Raw genomic sequence first — 20681 nt, forward strand, 5'->3', positions numbered from 1 at the left:
ATCAAGTATACTATATTAGATTTAATTTCCATTTATCTGATTGAATGAGCAGATCTTCTTTTATTATTATTATTATTATTATTATTATTATTATTATTATTATTATTATTATTATTATTATTATTATTATTATTATTATTATTATTATTATTATTATTATTATTATTATTATTATTATTATTATTATTATTATTATTATTATTATTATTATTATTATTATTATTATTATTATTATTATTATTATTATTATTATTATTATTATTATTATTATTATTATTATTATTATTATTATTATTATTATTATTATTATTATTATTATTATTATTATTATTATTATTATTATTATTATTATTATTATTATCTAATAGCTGCAAATTTTATATTATCTTTCTAAAATATTGATACGAAGCAGGAAATATTATTTTAGCTGTTATTCCGTATTTGCCTAAACTAATGAAATTCCAGGGTAAACAAATACTTTACGATTAGCTAGTTATATCAAGGCTTGTTAAGGCTTGTAAAGGTAGCATGGCTGTCAAGCAAGAACTATTCAGGCGCCACATTGCTCAGGATGATACATATGGGGGGCTGTGGGACTGAGGTGGAGTCAATTGCCCACACCCTCTTTGATTGCCTGGAGGTACAGCATGTTTGGGTGAAGTATGATCTGTCTGAAATTATTACAGACTCTCTGAGACAAACAAATTTTACTGAGTGGCTGCTTTCAGTGCTTTGGATGGACAACAGGGTTGACAGAAGTGTGCTCAGAAGAATAATGACTATTGCTTGGGCTGTTTGGTTCTGCAGAAACCGAAGGGTGCATGAGAACATTCGTACTGATGTGCGTGTGGTTGCTGACGGCTATATAAGAATGGTGCAGGAATATTTCTCATATGCGAGCAAGGTTTTCAAACCTTTGAGCTACCATAAACCTGCTGTTGTTTCCAAGTGGCACTGCCCTCAAGCTGGGTCTATTAAGATCAATGTCGATGCCCATATTGGTGTTGGTAGTGCTGGAGGTCTGGGTAGAAAGCAATGCTGCAAATGTCACTAGCAAAGTACCTTTGATTACATTTGCAAAGGTAGGTGTTATCTTAGTTAATTATCTGAAAGCGTATTAATTGTGGTTGTCTGGTTGATATATTCTGTTCCAGAGAATAGGCAGAGAGTGATAACATATTGCTGGGTGCTAAAGTTAGAGCTCACAACTTTGCAGAAAGGTAGCTCTTACATTCAAACTGCTTTATGTTGCTGAAATTCTTCTCTGCATGGTTCTGTAAGTTTCTCATCTCTTTTCTTTCCCAATTTCAATCTCTTTCATCTCCCTTCTTCCCCTTTCTCCATCCTTCCCTATTGATTTTTTTTTTCCCTTTTTAAAGTGAGAATTTAGATTTTTTGGGTTTAGGGTGTAATAGGATCAATGGTTTCTGATTGTTTTTTTTTTTTTTTTTTTTTTTTTTTTTTTTTTTTTTTCCCTTTTTTTAGAGTTTGCTGTTAGGAGACAAGGAGATGTTTACGCCCCATTCTGATGTCACAGTATTACTTCTACTATAGGTCGGGTTTGATTGGGTTGGCTAACTGGCTGCAGCTAGGAAGCTTGACTAAAGATGGGTTGTCTTATTTAGAGAATTTTATTGTGAAGTTATGAGGTTGGGATTAGTAAGACTGCTACTTTATTGCGTGAGTGTTTGGTTGTTTGGTTTACTTTGTATTTTAGGATGCATGAAGAGCAAAGAGTTACAATATATCTACAGATTATGTCTCCAATATGAAACTTATAACAATGGCTAAACTTGAGTAAGAATTAGCTTAGGTTGTTTGTTGACTTCAGGTTGCAATTAAGGTGATTTTCATTGATAACTAAGCCTTAATTGTACCACTCTGAGCTATGGTTTCTATTTGTCAAATTTTGTCTTATAACGTGTTAGGTTTGCGGTAATATTCCAAAGATCAATATTCCAAAGTTTAAACCTCAAAATTAAGATTAAAGCAAAGCCTAAAATTGATTTTTTTTTTCTCGTCAAAAAAAGAAATCAATTTTAGGCTTTGCTTTAATCTTAATTTTAAGGTTTAAACTTACGGTTTATCATTATTCTTTTTATGTAATGAGTTGATTGTAATTGTGTCTACAACTTTGTTTAATATCCCTTAGGTCATGATTTGCTTTAAGTGTATTTTTAGATAAGTGGAATCACTTTGTTACTTTTCAGTTTTCTTTGATTGTTCATTTATTTGCAGTACAATATCATGTGACTTTGCCATTATAGCTTGGGGTTGTGATTTAGATGGAAATTTTAATTTGAACTTAATTCTTTTGATACTTTATAGTTGTACATTGCTTCTATAGTTATCAATTGATTGCGAGGTTTATTCTATGTGCATGTTTTCCTTTATTCTTTTTAGTTTTGTTCTGCTTTCTTATCAAATTATCAAATGTTGATTCCACATGACTGACTTTTTCTGATTTTCCCCTGTTGTTCTTCTTTGATTGTAGTGCGCTCACCTGGAGCTTGATTTATCAAAATAATCTGTGTGATTTGCTGGATCAAAGCTTGGAACTGTTGCGCAAGAATTTTGTTCAAGTGTCTTCAGTTATACAGACTATTAACTACAATTTACTACTTAAATTTTGATTGAATTGTGTGGGTGCATGTTTATAATATGATTGACTTTTAGGGGCTGAATAAGTAACTCTGGGCTATATTTTTCATCTCATTGCTGAGTCTATGCTTTGTATGCTCTCTTTGTTTTTATCTGTTACAAATGACAACTCATGAATGTATTCTTAGTTGGGGTAAGCAGAAGTTGCTAATCATTAGCTTGCAAGAAATTGATGTTATTAAATTGAGAATTGAAGGTAATGAGAGTTATTTGCTCGGGAAGAACAAATTAATGAGAGAAAGGGTGAATTTTATCATATTTTTGTTGATATATTCGTGTCCGAATGTTAGTGCCTATTTTGGAGTTTTTTCCCCCGGATTTATGATGTGGGTTTTGCTTATTTGCTTCTATTTTGCTGTTTTGTGACTTTTTTATTTGGATGATTCTTGCTTTATGTGTAGAGATCAACAAGGAAAGATGGGAAGCTTGAATGAAGATTTAAGTGTTCCCTCGTGGCCTCATATTTAGTTCGTCACTATTGTTTGAATGTTCCGAAGCAGATACTTGCGAGCTTTTTCCCTTTTACGCCCTAAAACAGATGGAATTACCTTTCACATTAGCTTTACCCGTTCCCTATCCACCAGAATTTGTATTACCATTAGCCTTTGTGGAGCTACACCCACCAGCAAGAGTTCCAATGTTTGTTCATTAGTATCTTTAATCATCATTCATGTATATTGCAATTGTTAATTTAGTTTGAATACCTCTTTTCCCCCATTTTTCATTATTCTGCTCCACCTTTCAATTATGGTGTTGCTTACTCTCTCCTTTGATCACTTGGTACACACTTCCTTAAGGTTTAATCATTTGGTTGTTCCTATGAAGATTGAGGGCTCTTTGTCTCCCTTTTTAGGATCTCTGATTTTTTAGCAAAGTTATTTGACATGTCTTATGTAATGTGCTTTATAAATCCTCACAAAAATCAACTAAAATTGTGTCACTATAAGCTTTACATAAATGAAGGAAAAACATGATCTGCCTTACAATCACTTTCACTACATAAAACATTCACATAATACTATTAATACTTTGTTATGACTTTAATTAAGTCATACATTAGTACAAATAACCCACATATTTCTATAGTAAAAAATTGTAACCTTTTATGTATATCATACATACCACAACCGAAAATTATATCTAACATGATCTCTTAATCATAACAAACAAAACAAACAATCACGGCCTAACATTTTACAAACATTACCAATAACTTGAGAAACCGCTCGCAACGCGTGCGGAATTACAACTAGATTACAATTAAACATTACCAAATATAATTTGGCGAACCTTTATTTATTTATTTATTTTGCTTTTAACAAGAGTAAATCTTTATTCTCAGTTAATAATGTAAATAGTAGAAAATTGCAATTCCCCACCGGTTCAAAACCCCCCTATGCCACCGGTTTTGAACCGCTGGGCCTTTGGGGGGGTGGAAATACTTGTATAAAAAGCCACTGGTTCAAAATCGGCGGCAATATATTTTTGCCACCGGTTAACACTTCCCGCTTTTTTAAAGGGGTTATTGGCACCGGTTCCTGTTCAAAATCGGTGCCAATAATGGAAAAAAAATATAAATTTTTTTTTTTTTTTTGCATTTTTTCACTTAAATTGATATATAAACACTTAAATATATATATATATATATTTACATTTTTTTCATAAAAAGGCTGTAATATTACAATATTCGTTGAAAAACAAAGTGGCATGAACGACGACATGAATTTTTAGGCAAATTCACAACCATCATCATGCCCGTTATGAAGGTTGTTCAGTTCCTTCTTCACTGAATCACTGTGAGCCCTTATAGTCGTATTTGGTGAATTCTTTGCTTGGTTATTTGCCACTTCCTCCAACTTCGTCATCCTCATCCCGATTCCCGAAGCAACTGGTCTAATTCTGGCCAGACTAATTCCTTCCTGAAATTGACATACTTCAGTATATTTTCACCAAATTACAAGTTCATTATTACCGAAGAAGTAAATTTCCAGACAATACCAAGCCGAAAATCATCTTCAATGCACTGGTCATCATCACCAAGACCAATTGGAACAAGACTGAACTGAGCTGAATTGAAATGAAATGAACTTATTGGAGCTGAACTGAACTGAACTAAGCTGAAATGAAATGAACTTATTGGAGCTGAACTGACTTGAATATTTTATGAGAGAAAAAAAATTAAGATAAGAAATGAATTGAACTGAACTTAACTTATTGAAACTGAACTGAATTGACTGAAACTAAATTAAAGAGAACATACCCTAAGTAATGGTTGGATTATTATGTTATTTTCAAAATTATAAGGGACATGAAATTCTTTAATACTATAGCTTGAGTAATTTCATTAGGGCAAATAGCAATTTACTCAAAATGATATCTCCTTATTTGAGCAAATAGCAAATTACTAAGGGGCCGTGTGATTGGGGGTATTCATAAAAAAAATGGAATTAACTAACCCGATTCCTTTTGTCGTTGTTTGTTAGACACTTTTCTCATTCCCTTTACCCTCTCTATTACCCCCAAATCCTTTCAACTTCATTCCTCACCCCCAATAGTACTTGAAACCTTTTGCTGAATCTTTATCCATTCTGCATTGCGACTTGCAAGAGCTCTATATACCTTTTCTCTTATTACATCTAGTCCATCCCTTCTACTATTCCAAGTATGGCTAGGGCCACGATAGTTGGGTCAATAAGCCCTTCCATATTAGTCCCTAAATTTTTCCTTTACTATTGGTAATCGGTCTGCCTCCCATTTTTCTAGTTTGATTAAGATCCTTGTTCACATCCCCCATCATTAATCAGGGTAAAGAGAAGATGACAAAATTTTTTGGGTTAGTTGACTAGTGGTAGAGAAGGAGAAAGGATTGTCGGAGTAATTTTCGGGTTTAGTGGGGGTTGGGTTGGGGTTAGAGGTTCCTTCCCTATATTTTCGAGATGTGATAAAGGTAAAGTGAATATATAGAGCTTCTAAGGAGAGCCTTCCTTAGTGCATTTGGGTCTATGTTGTTCTTTCGTGTTAGGGTGGGAGGATTTGTTTTGTAGGATGTCATGTTGAAGATTTAATTCTAATGGCTTGGGAGGAACGACAAGGGGAAGGTAAGGGTATCGAAGGAGAGGAATAGGTGTGAGAAAGTAAGGAAGATAAGGTCAAAGGGGCCAAAGCTCCGTTAATTGGGGGTTGGACTCGGGAAATTCAAGGCTTTCAATTTTTTTTCTTCTTGAGAGAGACTTTTTTGTGATTTTATTAATCCAGCAGTGATGTTCTTCGGTTCTTCTTTTTTATATTTTCTCCAAAAGTTTTTGTTTTATTTTCAATGCTACCTACCTATTTGTCTTCGTTGATTAAAATACTCCTTTGAATATTTTTAGTCAATTGTTGGCGACTATTAGGCTTTTTGTTCAGTTTCCTTTTTAATGTCACTATTATAAAACCCGCATATTTTAGACGCTTTTGCCTCGACGTACGCCGTCCGTGTACAATTTTTGGTTCCACTTTTTCTCGACGCTTTTACGGGTCGAAGGTTTGTCTCGACATAGAAAAGCGTTGAGAAAATCATGTGTCATACACGTGAGTCACTGCTGCCCGCAATTTTAAAATTTAATGAAAAAAGCGAGTATTACATAAATACTCGCAATTAAACCGCCCACTATTGAATAAACTATTTTGCTCTCCTCTAATACTACACTCTACTCATCATCAGCGCTACAACTTACCTCAATCTTTTTTGGTTAAGTTATGGGTTTTCTTGTTAAACTTCAACGAATTTGGGGGAATTTGCTCTTGACTTTCATAAATTTCAAGTAATTGATTTACAATTTGCTTTACAATTTTGTTGCTAGGTATATATTGTACCCTAATATCTCACAATTCTTTAAATTTCGTTAAAATTGGGAATTATTCTTTGCATGTCTTCGATTTTGAATTGGAGTTTTCTAGGGTTTAGTTTGGGATTTTGTGATGAATTTGATGGTGATTTCTAGGGTTTTAGTTTGGGATTTTCTGTAGTAATGTTGCTAGCTTTGAATTTTTTGGTTTTGTTGTGATATCACTTTCCTGATTTAAAGATTGTCTTGAATTGTTTGGAAAAGTTGAAGGTGTGCTGGCTTGAAGGAGGGTTCGTGTTAGGGGTGGTTAGTGGACAAGGCTGCCCATTGATAATAGAGTCGGGCCAAAATTTTAAGGGTCTTGACCGTGTAATATTTTAGTGTATAGAGTCACTAAAGGGCTTTAAGATATAGGGTCGATAATGGGCTTTTATTGACAATTCATTAATATCAAAGAAAGATTAAAGGGCTAAAAGGAAAAAACCCAAATTTTTCTAAAAATTGGAACGACCAAAGAAAAAAAAACCAGAACCTCTAATCTATATATTATACAAAAAGACAAGCGCCTCAATGTGAGGATGACAAATGTCACTCTCTCATTGACTTATCTTAAGTATTAAATATATCTATATAATTACTGTTTACATATTCAAGCATAGTTATTTTTGTTAAACTTCAAACAATAAAAGCAAGTTTCTATACATGCATAAGATTTTCATGATTTCCTAACATAAATATTGATTTAATTTTTTTTATAATAAATATATACTTTCCAATACTACAAATAATCCATAAAGTCTTCCCAATCTTTATTTATAGTCAAGTTACAGAATAATAACTAATTTGAAGCAATATGATTAAAGTGGCATAATTAAGGAAACAAATATTTCGTATTTTGAAAGGCTAATATTTTTTTTTATGAAAATTAAATAAAATCGATAAGAATTTAGTTTGACGTCAATTATGAAATCAATACAAACATTTTAAAAAAATCAGATGTACAATAAAATATTGTGCACCTATTATAAAAGCTACCATGTAATGAATGAAAGTTATTTATGCTTTATTGATAAAAGTTACCCAAAATAGTCTACAAATTATCCTAAATTCAATTCAAGTAATCAGATGAATACAAAAGTTTTTTATAAAGATACAAAATAGTGTAAAAATTACTTTTAATAGTCTACAATTTATCCTAAATTCAATTCAAGTAATCAGATGAATACAAAAGTTTTTTATAAAGATACAAAATAGTGTAAAAATTACTTTTATCGTTTGTTGTGCTCCTTGACAAATACTGAATGCTGAGCCAAAATGTTGTCTTGGAAAAAAATACATAATCTTGAACATAAATTTAATTTAATCGGCCTTTCATTTTTTATACAATGTCTTTTACAATGACCTTTTGTTTTTCTTGCATAAAAAAAAAAAAAAAAAAAAAAAAAAAAAAAAAAAACTGAACCAATATCCAATCAAAACAAGAAGAATAAAAGTTAGATTGAATTAGACATTTGACGGAAAAAGGATAGATATAAAATGTATTATAACTATTACTCGTGTTTTAAATTGTAATATTCGTATTAACAATGCTATTACTTATGAATTTTTTTTAGAAAAACTAACATTTTGATTTAAAAATCGTGCATTGCTCATGTACGTACTATACTAGATATACAACAATCATGTACAATAATTTATGTTGTTTTATATATAATAATACTTTTAACTATAATAGTATGTGTATATAATATAATATTTTTTATAATATAAAAAAGTATATGTATATAATATAATATTTTGTAACACGTGTCCTCCATATATACCAAGTGTTTGGTTGTTGGTGTAGTGGTGATTGTGCTTACACTTGGTAGGGAGGACCTGTGTTCGCTCCCCTGCAACAACAATCGGAAGGGGAGTGGAACCTAATAGCCTAAAACAGATCCTCAAATCTGGATTAGCCCAAAGGGTGAACCGGATAGAACACTCAAAACTCAATGCACATATGACGGGAATCAACTTATCCTTTATCTATCTTATACAAAACTCCAAAGTCTAAATTTTTTTTCAAAATATAATAATAACATTTGTAAATTTTTGTTAATATGAAAGATATAAACCTATCAAAATGTATCTATAGTTAAATTGTTTAATAACTTATATTGAATGCGTAGTTTTATTAAAATTATTTGCATGTAATCATTAAATGTGTTGGATGTTGTGTAGCTATGCAATGTCCAAAACTTTAGTTGAGCGACTTTGATTTAGCGATTGTACAGTAAAAAGATATTGACTTCGATCTTGAAACCTAATAGTCTAATAAATTCTAAATAGAAAAATTAAAACAAAAGGAAATGAAAATAGTAAATGGCTTTAAATATTGAAATAAACATAACCTTTTAAATCAATTTAGTGAATTCAAGAGACAATTTTAAGGCTTTTAAAATTAAATGGGGGAAAATATATGTAAAAAGAATATTTTTAGATGTATAAATGTCCATGCACTATTATAAGAGTCTTGTTAACCATTTTATAATTAAGGTAGGGATAAATCTTAGTAATATATACTCCGTATATTTTATTTATATAAAATTATCAGTATCCATACCTATATACGAAGTATTTGTGTTGTATACTATATTTAATCAGATGTTGCTTATATATATGACTATTATATAATATATAGTTTTTGGCACAATGCTTAACTTAGTGATAAGTCTATTTTATATATATTTTTATTCCCGATTCCATGGTCATATTTGTGTTTATTTGAGCTCTACGGAGCTATTTTTATTACTAATATACGTTTTCTAGTGTTTTTGTAGAGTTGATATTATTTTGTAGGAATTTGCAGATTTATGATAATTCACGAGCTTATTTAAGCCACTAAAAAAATATTAGAGACGGAGCGTATTTTATGACCGTATATTTTAAAGCCCAAGATCGAGTTAAAGGAATTTAATTCTGTGATTAAGGGCTCGATTAGTAAAGAAGTCCAATTATAAGCTACTATTACGGACCAAGTAATGAAGCCACAAAACATATGACAAACAATAAAGGTCCAAGAGTAAACAAGAAGGTCCAAGGAATAAGCCCATATAATATCACATCAGGTCTGCTGGACATAAAATGGCGGGCCCGATCGGGCGAGTGTGTTGCAGTTTTCTTGCTCAAGTCGGTTTGCTATAGCTTTGGGCCCATTGATAACATCCATCTTTCACGGTTAAAGGAGAGGAGCATGCTTGTGGGCTATTTTTATTTGGGCTTGCTAAGTTTGGGTTTTGTTTGCTGATGATGTCGGTGTAATAGTAGTAGTTGATTGGGAATCAAATTGCTTTTCCTTTCTTTATAAAAGGAGGGAGTTACGGGTTTTTAGCTAGCTTTTATTTAGGAGTTTTCTTAGTTTTTAGTCTTAGTCTTAGTTTTAGTTTTTAATTTAGTTTTCTTTTATATTTCTCTCTCTAACTTTTCTCTCTCCTTTTAATTAAACTCTTAGTATTACTTTCTCTTTTATTTCTTCTCCCTTAATCTTATTTATTTATTTTATTCCTTTCATCATGATTTATTTTATTATTTTGATTAGTTTAGTTTTTAATATGTGTGAGTAGTTCAATTCCTAGGGTTTATGGGGATCTAATAAATAATATGAAAGGGTAAATTATTGTTGTTGATTATCAATGCTAGATTGATTTCCTATTGATTGATTTAATGCTCTGTGACTAGATTAGGCATATCTTTTATGCATGAGTTTGACAATATTGATTCAAGAATCGAGAGATGAGATTTAATACCGATAAATTAATTGTGTGATTGTAATAAGTAGCGAGAGCCCTTTACAATCTGGTTAATTGATGCATTGATGATTGACCATTATTGATTATTGGTATTGCATGATAATTTCTTATTGGATTGTTTTAATATTTTACAATTGCGGCTTGTAAAAGTATAGCAATATTAAATTGATGAATCGAGCAGATGTTAATTTGATATTAAAGACTATTTTCAATAAGGACTTAGATCTAGTAAATTGCGAGAGCCTGTTAGATCTATGTTGATTAATAAATTGCGAGAGTCTGTTAATCATGTTATTTATGCAATGTCAATGATTGATTATTTTACCCTAGAGTATTATTTATTGGTAAACCTACGCCCTATATCCCTTTATATATCGTTCTCTCCCTACTCTTATTCTTTGTAGTTTAGTTTCATACTTAATTATAAATATTGGTCACTTAAATAATTTAGATTATAATAATTAATTAGAAGTAAAAAGACTTGTTTCCCTGTGGAGATCGACCCTACTTCCCTATCTACCTTAGTTAGTGATTTAGGTAATTATTTTTTATTAGGAGATACGACTTTACCCTGTCACTTAGGAAAATATATGTTCTGGTAGATCAAATATAAGGTTATTATTGTGTCTATAGATTTAATGAGTGCGACGGGTAAATAAAACATGTATATATTAGATTGATTGTAGCTACTGATGCGGATGGTATGATAAGAAATTTTTTAGTTTTTTCTCAACGGGAGATATAAATAAATTAGTCCACTTCTTATATAGCTATGTGGAGTATTATTCAATTATTTTTCAATTAATAAAATAACATTATAAAAAATTAAAAGAAATTCAAATAACATAAAATACTATTCAAATAACGTTTCTTTAATTTTTTTTTTATTGACCATTAGTAACCAAGTCCTTTAATAGTAAATCAACTACCTTTGTTTTTATTTTTATTTTTCCTACGGGGTTAATAGTTTGATTTATAAACCGTGCATCGCACGGGCACTATGCTAGTTTCTCTCCACTGTTTTCAATGTTCAGAAGAAATAAACCCTAAGGGGCCGTTTGGTTCGCACACGGTAAAGGGAATGGAATGAACAAAATGAAAAATCATTCAATGTAGTATGTTATTTTCTTTCAGTACGTGTTATAAGTCTATAATTCACTTCTTATGATGCACGGGGTTAATCTAGAGCTGTCAAAAGCTGACCCGACCCGAAATACCAACCCTAACCCGATTATTAACCGACCCATCTAAACCCGAAATAAATGGTGACCCGAACCCGACCTGAAACCAACCCTAGACCCGAGTTGACCCGAGTATTTGAGACCCGAACCCGAACATGAACCGACCTAGAGACGACCCGACCCACACTAACCCGACTCAAACTCGACCCATTTACCTTAATTGATTTTTAAGTTTCAAATTTCGTATATACACTGATTGTTGACTTGTTTGGTTGATTTTGTGCTTAATTTAGTTGTTTATGTTATTTAATCTAGTCAATTAGTGTGTATGTTCTTTGACATTGTTGATTTGTTATTGAATTTATCAAATTAGGGAGTTAGGGTTTCTGATTTGTTTAGGAATTGATAATATTGAATTGCTGATTTTTTTTTTCTTTGAAATTGATATTATGAATTGACAATAGGCTAGTAAAATTGATGATTTCATATTTAACCTATGAAATTAGGGGTGTTTAGATTTAAGAACTTAGGGTTTCTGATTTTTGTTTTGGAATTGATTAGTTTGAAATTGATAGAATGTTTTAGTTAAGCAAGCAGACATGACATTTACATTTGATTCCTGCAATTTTTACGGAAAGTTACGCAAATTTTCATTCATATGAAAAGTAGTGTAACTTTTGAATGTGTTAGTATCTGTGTTATCATAGAAGTTCTTCTAGAATTTGATTCTTCGTGTCTGCCAAAACCTTAATTGCTTTTTGAGAGCAGTCATTGCATCCTTAATTGCTAGTTTCACCCCAAAGATAGCATCAGCTAGCTTTCAAGGGCTGCTCTGTCTCGTAGGCAATAGAATCATCCTGGTTCTTTGTGTCAATAACATATTGATAGCGTGGATGACAACATTCGTTGCTTCTGTAACATTTGTAGTGTGTGTTTTTTTTGGAAATTTTGTGAAAAACTACCGATAACTTTCATGCTTCTTTGAAAAACTACCCAAAAAGTTATAATTTTGAAAAAACTACCTAAACTTTGTAAAAACTTCTAATAGCACTACCAGTATACGTCAAGCTTGCCATCTAAGGGCCCCACCTATATCTCTATATTAACTAGCTTTCCTCTTTTTACTTGGGAAATTTGTGAAAAACTACCAAAAACTTTTACATTTTTGTGAAAAACTACCCAAAAAGTTTTTTCTATAAGAAAAACTACACAAAGTTTTCTAATAACATTTGGTAGCATTCCCAGTTTCAGTTTATGATTTCTATGAAAATTTTATACATTTTTTTTTTGTGAGCTATGTAATTGTTATTATGATGGGAAAGTTATCGATTGCTGTACATATTATGTTAACAAAATTAGCACAAAAATAACCAAAATTCAAACACTTTAAGCTACCCACAAAAGAGCACATGATCCATTACAGAAAGATAAAACTCAACTTGTTCAATACTACACGACATAATACTTCATTGCCACTTGATAATCATGTCGATTAAATTACACAGTTTATTAAGTATTCCATATCAACTGAAAACGATTATAAAAATCTACATCTTTTTTGAGGTAGTCTGCAACTTGGGTCTTGGGTTGTTAGTGGTAGGTGGATTTTTGCTTGTAGATGGTTGCCTACCAACGTCAGCACCTATTTCGTATGTCATCTGTTCAAGAAAAAACAATAACAACAATTAGTGCAGATGATCCTGGATTGTACTTAAGGATTGCGAACCCGTAATCATACACTCTTGCATATTTCTCAGCCGCATCATGTTATGTACCAGATTTCTCACACACAATTAGTATTAATTAATCGCAATTAACGGGAATAAGCTTGAGTATTTGATTGACTAAGGATCGAATTACAGATTACAAAGGGATAAGCATAACTTTAGGCTATGAGTCTCACTGTGACTTGAGGCCACAACTCTCACAAAGAACTTCACTCTAATTTCTGGATGATTTCCCTAACATTGGATTACACTACTTATACTCAAAGCTTAACTAATACATGTGACATTTTAATTAACCAAAATGGAAACCCACAAAGAACATGATTAAAGGAGGCTGCTTTCTTTCCCATTTTCCCCTTTAATTATCTTTGTCCTGATGCTCCTTGTTGCTTGGTTCTGTTGCTCCTTGCTGCCCCTTCTTAGCGCGCCTCGTATACACCAAAATAGGTGGCTGACTTGCGGTGTTGACCCCGTTGACCCAGTCCATAACACATCACCGTACAATATCAATTTTACTCTTGCTGTGGCAAACCATGCCTTATAATACCCTATCCCTAAACTTGAACTACTTCCAATCAGGATCTATCTTTCAAGCATCTAAAAATTTCTCTGCTAACCTCTCAAGAAGTAACCTTACCACTTGAGTGATAAAAACCGCAAGTGTGCTTTGATTGTAGTGACTTAATCTGAAAGGTCTCCTCCATGCTGACCTCTGAAGCACAAATTTTGAATTTATACTTGTTTGGATCTTCATTGACATACACACTTTATTACCTTTCCATATTTCTTGATTCACATCACTGTATTCAGAATCTGATGACCACTCCCCTGCATCAATCCAGTTTTCAATATTATCTATTTTACTACTTTTTCCACTAATGTGCCCTTTACCCTTGTGAGCTTTAACCTTGCTGTGCACTAACTATACCCTTCCCTTTTTTCCTTAACACTACTTGTTCTTTCTCTTGTGTCACAACTTTTCTGCCAATAGTTGCAGATTTGATTGTAGGACTAGGATTTGTTGGGGAAGAAGTGTTAATTTCAGGCCTTGATACAATATTATGATAAGAATGAGCTGTGAAGTAAAGGATGAGTTTGGTAAGTAATTGGGTTGGGTTGTGCTACTCTTGAGAGTACATATGGCCCAACAGATGGTCTACTACACTTTTCATTAGCACATATTCACCCCATCATTCATGTATTTACTATTAAGTAGCCCTTCTATATCTGTTGGACACTCAATTACTGCCCTCCTACATGATAAATTCAATCCGAGCCTCTTATACCAAACAATTAACTTTGGAGCAATTTTACCAAACAACACCTTCATTGCAGTAGCCACATAAGTCCTCACACTTTCAACATTCAATTCAGTCAACACACACATCTTTTCATGTTCATTTTCGCCTCAACATAATCAGTTCTTCCTTTATCAAAAATAAACTTTCCACCAACCCATATGTGCATGTTTATTTATTTGGATGGTATCCTAAATTATAGAAAACAAATTACAATCAGTATTGATTCAAGTTCATAAAGGAGCTTTTTTTTTTTTTTTTTTTTTTTTTTTTTGTGTTATATATTTCAATTTCCAATCAATTACACAAAAATAAGTGTTATTTTTTATTTTATTTTTTATTCTTTAATTATTTTAAATGAGCAACTTCAACACTTTGATTCAATAATTACACCATTAAACAATCAATCACAATAATCAAAGGCATATTATAATATTAAGGTTTATTAATTAAAAAATTAGGGGCTATCTTATTATCTAATTCATTGTTAATAAAATATGAAGCACACATATTTCAAAGAATTTTAAAACTAAAATACAACACTTTACCTTTCATCACCTCCCTTTTCTTGTTTAATTGCAAAAATCAACTTGCCTTTGTCATCCATTACACTTCACGCATAAAATGGTCCTAGGAGAGATTAAAGTTGATGCCCAACAATACCTTTTCCTCTTGTATGCGTCACTAACAAATTGAAGACACAAAATCGATCTTGCGGATACGTGCTGTGGTCGGTCAATTCTTGTATTGAATGAACAGGGGAAAGAGATGAACTAAGTGGCATTTACACATCTAGGTCAACTAGGGTCTTTTTTTAGGAGGGAAATAAAAGAGGGGGGTCCCTTAGATGGATAGGTTAACAGAAATCGTGAATTGGTAGTGCTAGTAAGAGTTTTTAGAAAGTTTTAAAACTTTTTGGGTAGCTTTTTATTGAAGTAGGAAAGTTTTTGGTAGTTATTCACGAAATCTCCTTTTTTTTTTTTTTTTTTTTTTTTTTTTTTTTTTTTTTTTTTGGTCTAATTTTTTTCTCATTAAAGGTTTTCTTGCCACCTTTGTTTTGTTAGCCTTAATATTCTTTCCCTTTTTTTCTTTTTTGATTAAACCTTCTCTAGGCGTTGTAAATGGAATTATGTAGTTATAAATTTATTTCTGGTGTATATTGAGATTTTTGTTTTGTATAATATTGATTCTTGGAGTTAGAGTTTTCATTTAGTAAGAAAAGTATGTTTAATTAATGTAGGATGTCGGTAGTCATCCCCATCACACTGCACGTTCAGGCTGCTGCGCAGCCGCCAGAGTTGGTTCCGTTTCTACAGCCACGGCCACAGTCTCAGTCTGAGAGGCGACGGGAGACGTACGGCCTTCTTCTCCAGTGGGCTGGAGCTCTTCTGGCCTTAGCTAGTCTCGTGTGTGCAATGTTCGCGATATATATCACCACTTTCACCTCTTCGTACACCGATGAGGTTTGAAATTACCCTTGATCACTTTCATGCTTATCTTGTTTTGGTTTTAATTGTGTTCATTGTTCTCAATTTAGATGACTTGATGTATTGTTTTATCTACAAAAATAATCTTAATTGACTTTATCCCTTAGAAATTTAATCATAGGTTCTATAAAACTCAAAAAAATAGTTAACTTTAGACAATGGGTAATGAGTGAGTTCAAATCAGATAAACTTAAGGCTAATAAGTGTAGATTAGCTAAGGATTATTAAGTCTAAAATGAGTTATATAGGATAAGTTTAGGGCTAGTAAGTTCAAATATGATAAGATGATGACTAATGAGTTCAAGTTAGATAACTTAAACGCTAGTAAGTCACATAAGATATGGACTGCAGTGTAGATAAGATAAGGATCGCTAAGTCTGGATGAATTATAGTCTAATAAGTTAAAATGAGATAGATATGGTCATGACTAATAAGTTCATATTAGATAAGTTGACGGTTTAGAATTTTAGTTAACATAGGTAATAATAAGTGAGAAATAATGTCAATGAAGGTAAGCAAGGGCTTATAATTTTGTAATTATAAGGACTAATACGTTGAGATAGGTTATTTAAGGCTAATAAGCTATAATATAGGTACTATTCCTCTATCCTCCTAATATTATAACAGTTATTCGTATCATTTTATAAAGTTTCACAAATATATATAAAAGAAAAATAAAATGGAGTACTACATTGGAGGTTAACTTTGCAACCCATGTGGGCAGAGGCTAAGTACTACCCCCAATGTCAAAAAAGGGAAAAAAACAGAACAAAAAAATCAATTCTTCACTATTCATATAACTTCGTCTTCTCCGCTCGTTAAAAAAAAAAGAACTTCTTGTCTTGAAAAAAAAAAGATAAATGCAAATTCACATACATCAAATGCTTTGCTTAAACCTGATAACAGCCCTAACAACTCAAATCATGATTACCCCTCGATACCTTCAATTTTGCAGATTTAGGGTTTATTAATGAACCCTAAATAACTAAAAATTCGTTATTGGGTATAACTTCGCTTGTAATTGATCGGTCAACCAAAGTTAGAAGATAGATGAATTAATGGGTAGGACTCACTCTGCGATTTTTTTATTTTTATTTTTATTTTTTATTTTTCTCTTTTTTCTTCAATGGCGTGTCCAAGGGTAAACAAGCGGGTCTCACATGTCGGGGTCGTGTCGATACACGTATGAAGGGGGAATTTGCTGAGTCCATGTAGGGGTTACCATTGGGAATTTGCCACGAGTCTTTAAGGTTAAATTTTGTTTATTACTTATTAAATTATTATTTATATACAAAGTATCACATTATAATAGCTAAAATGTTAAATCACTAAATGCAGGATAAAATCAAGATTTATTGGGGTATCATCGTCATTGCTGCTACTTCTGTCGTGTTGCTTGTTTTGGGTTGTGTTTGTTTAGCTCGAGAGGGTCTTTTTGCGGACGTTCCTGCCCGTGCCTCTGCAGACGTTCCTGCCCGTGCCTCTGCGGACGTTCCCGACCGTGCCTCTGCGGACGTTCCCGACCGTGCCTCTGCGCACGTTCCTCCCCGTGTCTCTTCCTGCCCGTGCCTACGTGACTGCTAGTACCACGTTGTAAGATACACATTACTATATATTCATTTTCTCTTTTGTTTTTCAGCGTTTTCTCTCCGTTTTTTTCTTCGTTTTATAATGGTTTAATAAATTATACACCTAACATGGATAGATGGGTAAAAAGCAGGCCTCACATGATTTAATACACTTAAAATGGGTATGTTAGGTGTATAATTTAGTGGACTGTGAGATTCAAAAAAGTTTCATATTACAAATTTCAACAAAAAAATTTCTTTGTAAGTATTGTTACATTTTCATTTTAGGGAGTTGTTGCAATTTGCAAGCATTAAAAAATGGAGGAAGTATTAGTTAAATAGATGAGGCAAAATCATTACATGAATAGGGATTAAAGTAAAGTGTAACACTAAAAAATAACACTCCCTTTAATCCATGAATCTTCTCAATTCTCTTCATTGGAGCATGTCCCAACCTGTTGGTACATTCCTATATGCACTCACATTCATTGCTTTCTTTAGTCCTTCCAACACTTTCCGAGTAATCTGAGGCTTTATAACAACTTCAAGTGGCTTTTTCTGAAGATTATACATACCACTCCTCATTCTTCCTATTCCTTTCACAATACTTAGATCTAAGTCCTGTATAATGCTGTATAATGCGGTGCTGTTACAACACATTTTTCAATTATAGTTTGTTTTCAAGATTCACTCTTCTAAAATGAGAGATATTGGTAGTTTGACTAGGCAGGTTGATTTGTGGATTATTTTCACTTTTACAACATCATGCATAGTGTTAAGTATCGAGTCATATGATCAGAGGCACCGGAATCAATAATCCACTCATTTTCTACTCATTCAGCAATAGTTATGCTCATTTTCATCTTTCTGCTCACCAAGAGATTGTCTTGGAAGCATCAACAGTGCTTTTATCTACATTAACGGGCTAGATGTGCTTGTGCTAGACCCACCATACTCACTCTAATGTTACTAACCTACGAAGCTCGGACTCGGGTGTAGGTGTCGGACTCGGGTATGGGTCCAAGTGCCAGGCTCGGAATATTATAAAATTAAGGATCCGCGGACACGTTTTAAAAGAGTCCAAATGTTGAATTTGGACTCGGGAGTCGGGGACACGGCAATTAAAAAAATAGAGTTAGTTAAGTAAAAATAGGTCAAAGTAGACTGTTTACACAAAAAAATAAAAATAAAACGGTCAAAGTAGAAGTAGAGTTGTACATAGTACATTATTTATTATTCAGCTTTAAAAATAGAAAAACAGTAAAAAAAAACAAAAGAAATACAGTATATAAATCACGTGAGTCTCCCACCCACCCCCACACTAACTTACTATTTCAATTTTCAAGACTACCTACCCCACCACCCCCATTAAAAAAATGAAGAAAATAAATAAAAAATGGCATTTAAATAGTCGAAGACTCAAAGAACCAATTTCCTGTCGCCGGCAAAGAAATCCGGTAACTTCTTGGTGTCGGAGTGCTCGTTTTTCAGTTTCGATCAAAAACCCTAAGGTTTTAGGCTCTTGGTTTAGTGAAGCTGCCTTTCTATTTTAGATCAAGGGTTCATGATTAACAAGTCCACTTTTCCACCCAAGGATCTCCGCACCCGGGTCGCGTCGTGTAATATTAGTGATTACAGGAAGAGCATGAAAAGATTGCAGCTCTTCCCATATTGCCTTTATTTTTGTATAATATTCACTAATCTTCTTCCCTTGCTGCTTGTTCTCATACAAATCTTTATTAAGTTTGTATTTCCTAGACCTATTCGTGAGTGAGAACCTCCTTTCTAGGTCAGTCTTGGTCTGACATGTGTTATTAACAAACATAATAAACTGTTTAATTGAATATGAGTCTGCACTAAGTATCCATGAGATAATCATGTTGTTTCATGTTTCCCATGCTTCAGATTTAACCTCATCATCCAAGTCTTTCTTTAGTGTTCCTGTCACAAATCCAAGTGTCCTTTTCTCGGAAAGAGCAATCTCCATGGATCTCTTCCATGACCTGAAGTTGGAAGATCCCTGGAGTTTTTCAATCCCAACAAATGCGGATAATGAGCAGATGACTTTAACGAGAAAGAAAAGAAAAAGATTTCAACTTTATGTGAGAAAATAGAGAAAAGATAGAATATTTATGATTTTAAGTTTGAAAATGATCTGTTTTGGAGCTTGTGGCTGTGATACCATGAAGACAAAAATAATACTGAAAGAAGAAATATCAATGAAACAGTAATTTTAGGGTTGCTCATTCTGCCTTAATACAACATCAAAACTTTACATAAATAGGTGGTTCAGACCACTTTCAAAGAGACACCTCATTCCAAGGAAACTTCCTAGGATACTTTCCAAATAACGGCTACAATATGAAAGCAAAGAAAGTAGAAAAGGACAGAAACATGACAGTAGGAAATATTTTCTTTTGAAGCAGAGCATGAGCAAGTAATTTAATCATATATTAATCATCATCCTTTAACACAATACCGTTCTCTGTCAAACACTGCTTCAAATCAATGAAGTGAGCATAACTGCATAGCCTATAAACAACTACAACTATAGTATCGGCTGTCCTTTGATGAAATCCATTGATATGTCCTCCCACACAATTGATGGGATGGATAGTGGTTGAAGAAGTCCTACCGATTGCATTTGAGAACGCTTGTTCTTTAGACATACCTCACATATCTCACATTGCCTCACATGCTTTCCCACATCCCTTAGCATACCCTACCAAAACCACTCTACTGCTAGTCTCAAATAAGTCTTAATTTTCTTGGAATGACCGTCAGCCTTGTATTTAGACTTTCTTAACAAAACCACCATGCCTTTATAGTATAAGCATCCTTCTCTTAGCAAAAAGCAAAAACCCCAACCAACCCTTACACTATTTTGCCCAACCACTCATCGGCACCCCTTCCCAGTGTATCCCCTATTTTGTAACCATTGCCCCCGAATCCAATTCATCCTCCATCTTCCTTGAAAGAGCATCAACTCCCCGATTAGAAATTCCGGGTTCATATTGAATTTTGAAATCAAACCCGATCAACTTTCTTACCCCAGATAGTGTTCTTAATCTCTCTGTGTTGTTTTACATAACATGGACTATGAAGTGTCTTCCGATGAGTGAACCGAATTTGTGTTAAACA

At 32.8% G+C, this 20681-nt stretch overlaps 2 long non-coding RNA genes across 2 annotated transcripts; one reads left to right on the forward strand and one right to left on the reverse strand.

Moving 5' to 3' along the window:
• Positions 1–12849: 12849 nt before the first annotated feature.
• Positions 12850–15123, reverse strand: LOC110731033. The gene is made up of 2 exons (XR_002513247.1): positions 15034–15123; positions 12850–13118 (listed from the first exon to the last, which is right to left on the reverse strand). It is a non-coding gene; the product is annotated as an uncharacterized LOC110731033 (long non-coding RNA).
• Positions 13541–18800, forward strand: LOC110731032. The gene is made up of 2 exons (XR_002513246.1): positions 13541–15948; positions 17311–18800. It is a non-coding gene; the product is annotated as an uncharacterized LOC110731032 (long non-coding RNA).
• The last annotated feature ends 1881 nt before the right edge of the window (positions 18801–20681 follow it).

The sequence above is a fragment of the Chenopodium quinoa genome, unplaced genomic scaffold (genome assembly GCF_001683475.1).
Source record: "Chenopodium quinoa cultivar QQ74 unplaced genomic scaffold, ASM168347v1, whole genome shotgun sequence".
Classification (NCBI taxonomy): domain Eukaryota; kingdom Viridiplantae; phylum Streptophyta; class Magnoliopsida; order Caryophyllales; family Amaranthaceae; genus Chenopodium; species Chenopodium quinoa.